Below are 6000 nucleotides of genomic sequence, written 5' to 3'. Positions count from 1 at the left end.
AGCCTTGATGGCCTCGGCGGTTAGACGGTTGCACTACGGATTGGGTGGTCACGGGTTCGAACCCCGGCGAATCTACTTTTTTCGTGTTTTTTGAAACATTTTCTTATTATTATTCATTCATGTCCGTTTATCAGGCGCGGATCCAAGCGGGTGCACCAGATGCACGGCTCCTAATTGGTGTAAACTTTTTTTAATTGACCACTCATGAAATTTTGGAACACACCTGTCCAGGAATTTTGATGAGAAATGCAGTGCACGCTCCCTCTTCTTCCAGTTCCTAGATTCGCCGGCCCTCTTATACCATCATCATATACCATTGTGAATATTATCATGAAGAAAACCCCTTCACCCGAACTTTTCAAGCTGAAGTACACACTGATTCCAGGTGTTCGAGCAATCGGCCAGAGAATGGTTTGACTAGTCGGCGGCTTGAATTCCCGAGGGTACATTAGAGGCCAAGAACTATTTTGGTTGACCTCGATTCTAAACCCTCTTTCAAAATGGCCATTCAAACCATAAAATCAGCTACAAACGTTCTTTGTTGAAGGGACAACTTTGGCATGAGACAGGCTGTTTTTCATGCAAAATAGCTTCAAGTAGGACCGTGATTTCTCAAGGAGCTGAGAGAATTATTGACATATCACCAAACTGCAAAAAAAGATCTCACCAAAACGGAATGCCGGTAACTGTACGTTTGCCTAAAAATCTAAGATTTGCAAGTCATGTCAAACCCGTCTCACATTACACGCCAAATTCATTATTAGCGATGAGCATTTAGTTTGTAACTACAGTGATGAGCAGGCGGATAGATTCAAATTACATATCAGCTTCCTGGCCACCTAAATCCCACACCGAAATTGTCCCTTCAAATCACGTGCACGGAGCTATACCGGTAGATACGATTGCCGTGTGCATGGGTATTTCCGACTCCAAAAGAATCGACTCGAATCTTAATTCAAATCATTGCTGATATCATTGGCGCCAAAGACTATTTCTTTTGACCCTGCTGACCTCGCTTCTAAAATTTTTTTGAGAAAGCCATTCAAACATTTAAATCAAATGCGAGCATTATCTTTTATATCACTGAGCTATATAAATACGATATATCAAGAAAACTCTGTCGCAATATTGAATTATACGATTATCTGGGACTATTTGTACCCAATTACTCTTCCGCCAGCGTAACCTCGTCACAATCATTGCGCTTTTTCAATATGGCGACGAATTGAACAAGGAAAATTCCCTGTCTATCATTCCCCTTACTGTAAAGCCTTGATGGCCTCGGCGGTTAGACGGTTGCACTACGGATTGGGTGGTCACGGGTTCGAACCCCGGCGAATCTACTTTTTTCGTGTTTTTTGAAACATTTTCTTATTATTATTCATTCATGTCCGTTTATCAGGCGCGGATCCAAGCGGGTGCACCAGATGCACGGCTCCTAATTGGTGTAAACTTTTTTTAATTGACCACTCATGAAATTTTGGAACACACCTGTCCAGGAATTTTGATGAGAAATGCAGTGCACGCTCCCTCTTCTTCCAGTTCCTAGATTCGCCGGCCCTCTTATACCATCATCTTATACCATTGTGAATATTATCTTATTTATCATGAAGAAAACCCCTTCACCCGAACTTTTCAAGCTGAAGTACACACTGATTCCAGGTGTTCGAGCAATCGGCCAGAGAATGGTTTGACTAGTCGGCGGCTTGAATTCCCGTGGGTACATTGAGGCCAAGAACTATTTTGGTTGACCTCGATTCTAAACCCTTTTTCAAAATGGCCATTCAAACCATAAAATCAGCTACAAACATTCTTTGTTGAAGGGACAACTTTGGCATGAGACAGGCTGTTTTCATGCAAAATAGCTTTAAGTAGGACCGTGATTTCTCAAGGAGCTGAGAGAATTATTGACATATCACCAAACTGCAAAAAAAGATCTCACCAAAACGGAATGCCGGTAACTGTACGTTTGCCTAAAAATCTAAGATTTGCAAGTCATGTCAAACCCGTCTCACATTACACGCCAAATTCATTATTAGCGATGAGCATTTAGTTTGTAACTACAGTGATGAGCAGGCGGATAGATTCAAATTACATATCAGCTTCCTGGCCACCTAAATCCCACACCGAAATTGTCCCTTCAAATCACGTGCACGGAGCTATACCGGTAGATACGATTGCCGTGTGCATGGGTATTTCCGACTCCAAAAGAATCGACTCGAATCTTAATTCAAATCATTGCTGATATTATTGGCGCCAAAGACTATTTCTTTTGACCCTGCTGACCTCGCTTCTAAAAATTTTTTGAGAAAGCCATTCAAACATTTAAATCAAATGCGAGCATTATCTTTTATATCACTGAGCTATATAAATACGATATATCAAGAAAACTCTGTCGCAATATTGAATTATACGATTATCTGGGACTATTTGTACCCAATTACTCTTCCGCCAGCGTAACCTCGTCACAATCATTGCGCTTTTTCAATATGGCGACGAATTGAACAAGGAAAATTCCCTGTCTATCATTCCCCTTACTGTAAAGCCTTGATGGCCTCGGCGGTTAGACGGTTGCACTACGGATTGGGTGGTCACAGGTTCGAACCCCGGCGAATCTACTTTTTTCGTGTTTTTTGAAACATTTTCTTATTATTATTCATTCATGTCCGTTTATCAGGCGCGGATCCAAGCGGGTGCACCAGATGCACGGCTCCTAATTGGTGTAAACTTTTTTTAATTGACCACTCATGAAATTTTGGAACACACCTGTCCAGGAATTTTGATGAGAAATGCAGTGCACGCTCCCTCTTCTTCCAGTTCCTAGATTCGCCGGCCCTCTTATACCATCATCATATACCATTGTGAATATTATCATGAAGAAAACCCCTTCACCCGAACTTTTCAAGCTGAAGTACACACTGATTCCAGGTGTTCGAGCAATCGGCCAGAGAATGGTTTGACTAGTCGGCGGCTTGAATTCCCGAGGGTACATTAGAGGCCAAGAACTATTTTGGTTGACCTCGATTCTAAACCCTCTTTCAAAATGGCCATTCAAACCATAAAATCAGCTACAAACGTTCTTTGTTGAAGGGACAACTTTGGCATGAGACAGGCTGTTTTTCATGCAAAATAGCTTCAAGTAGGACCGTGATTTCTCAAGGAGCTGAGAGAATTATTGACATATCACCAAACTGCAAAAAAAGATCTCACCAAAACGGAATGCCGGTAACTGTACGTTTGCCTAAAAATCTAAGATTTGCAAGTCATGTCAAACCCGTCTCACATTACACGCCAAATTCATTATTAGCGATGAGCATTTAGTTTGTAACTACAGTGATGAGCAGGCGGATAGATTCAAATTACATATCAGCTTCCTGGCCACCTAAATCCCACACCGAAATTGTCCCTTCAAATCACGTGCACGGAGCTATACCGGTAGATACGATTGCCGTGTGCATGGGTATTTCCGACTCCAAAAGAATCGACTCGAATCTTAATTCAAATCATTGCTGATATCATTGGCGCCAAAGACTATTTCTTTTGACCCTGCTGACCTCGCTTCTAAAATTTTTTTGAGAAAGCCATTCAAACATTTAAATCAAATGCGAGCATTATCTTTTATATCACTGAGCTATATAAATACGATATATCAAGAAAACTCTGTCGCAATATTGAATTATACGATTATCTGGGACTATTTGTACCCAATTACTCTTCCGCCAGCGTAACCTCGTCACAATCATTGCGCTTTTTCAATATGGCGACGAATTGAACAAGGAAAATTCCCTGTCTATCATTCCCCTTACTGTAAAGCCTTGATGGCCTCGGCGGTTAGACGGTTGCACTACGGATTGGGTGGTCACGGGTTCGAACCCCGGCGAATCTACTTTTTTCGTGTTTTTTGAAACATTTTCTTATTATTATTCATTCATGTCCGTTTATCAGGCGCGGATCCAAGCGGGTGCACCAGATGCACGGCTCCTAATTGGTGTAAACTTTTTTTAATTGACCACTCATGAAATTTTGGAACACACCTGTCCAGGAATTTTGATGAGAAATGCAGTGCACGCTCCCTCTTCTTCCAGTTCCTAGATTCGCCGGCCCTCTTATACCATCATCATATACCATTGTGAATATTATCATGAAGAAAACCCCTTCACCCGAACTTTTCAAGCTGAAGTACACACTGATTCCAGGTGTTCGAGCAATCGGCCAGAGAATGGTTTGACTAGTCGGCGGCTTGAATTCCCGAGGGTACATTAGAGGCCAAGAACTATTTTGGTTGACCTCGATTCTAAACCCTCTTTCAAAATGGCCATTCAAACCATAAAATCAGCTACAAACGTTCTTTGTTGAAGGGACAACTTTGGCATGAGACAGGCTGTTTTTCATGCAAAATAGCTTCAAGTAGGACCGTGATTTCTCAAGGAGCTGAGAGAATTATTGACATATCACCAAACTGCAAAAAAAGATCTCACCAAAACGGAATGCCGGTAACTGTACGTTTGCCTAAAAATCTAAGATTTGCAAGTCATGTCAAACCCGTCTCACATTACACGCCAAATTCATTATTAGCGATGAGCATTTAGTTTGTAACTACAGTGATGAGCAGGCGGATAGATTCAAATTACATATCAGCTTCCTGGCCACCTAAATCCCACACCGAAATTGTCCCTTCAAATCACGTGCACGGAGCTATACCGGTAGATACGATTGCCGTGTGCATGGGTATTTCCGACTCCAAAAGAATCGACTCGAATCTTAATTCAAATCATTGCTGATATCATTGGCGCCAAAGACTATTTCTTTTGACCCTGCTGACCTCGCTTCTAAAATTTTTTTGAGAAAGCCATTCAAACATTTAAATCAAATGCGAGCATTATCTTTTATATCACTGAGCTATATAAATACGATATATCAAGAAAACTCTGTCGCAATATTGAATTATACGATTATCTGGGACTATTTGTACCCAATTACTCTTCCGCCAGCGTAACCTCGTCACAATCATTGCGCTTTTTCAATATGGCGACGAATTGAACAAGGAAAATTCCCTGTCTATCATTCCCCTTACTGTAAAGCCTTGATGGCCTCGGCGGTTAGACGGTTGCACTACGGATTGGGTGGTCACGGGTTCGAACCCCGGCGAATCTACTTTTTTCGTGTTTTTTGAAACATTTTCTTATTATTATTCATTCATGTCCGTTTATCAGGCGCGGATCCAAGCGGGTGCACCAGATGCACGGCTCCTAATTGGTGTAAACTTTTTTTAATTGACCACTCATGAAATTTTGGAACACACCTGTCCAGGAATTTTGATGAGAAATGCAGTGCACGCTCCCTCTTCTTCCAGTTCCTAGATTCGCCGGCCCTCTTATACCATCATCTTATACCATTGTGAATATTATCTTATTTATCATGAAGAAAACCCCTTCACCCGAACTTTTCAAGCTGAAGTACACACTGATTCCAGGTGTTCGAGCAATCGGCCAGAGAATGGTTTGACTAGTCGGCGGCTTGAATTCCCGTGGGTACATTGAGGCCAAGAACTATTTTGGTTGACCTCGATTCTAAACCCTTTTTCAAAATGGCCATTCAAACCATAAAATCAGCTACAAACATTCTTTGGTGAAGGGACAACTTTGGCATGAGACAGGCTGTTTTCATGCAAAATAGCTTTAAGTAGGACCGTGATTTCTCAAGGAGCTGAGAGAATTATTGACATATCACCAAACTGCAAAAAAAGATCTCACCAAAACGGAATGCCGGTAACTGTACGTTTGCCTAAAAATCTAAGATTTGCAAGTCATGTCAAACCCGTCTCACATTACACGCCAAATTCATTATTAGCGATGAGCATTTAGTTTGTAACTACAGTGATGAGCAGGCGGATAGATTCAAATTACATATCAGCTTCCTGGCCACCTAAATCCCACACCGAAATTGTCCCTTCAAATCACGTGCACGGAGCTATACCGGTAGATACGATTGCCGTGTGCA

This window comes from Lineus longissimus, chromosome 1 (genome assembly GCF_910592395.1).
Source record: "Lineus longissimus chromosome 1, tnLinLong1.2, whole genome shotgun sequence".
Taxonomy (NCBI): Eukaryota; Metazoa; Nemertea; class Pilidiophora; order Heteronemertea; family Lineidae; genus Lineus; species Lineus longissimus.
The sequence above is the reverse complement of the archived record's forward strand: the minus strand, read 5'-3'. Positions refer to the sequence as shown.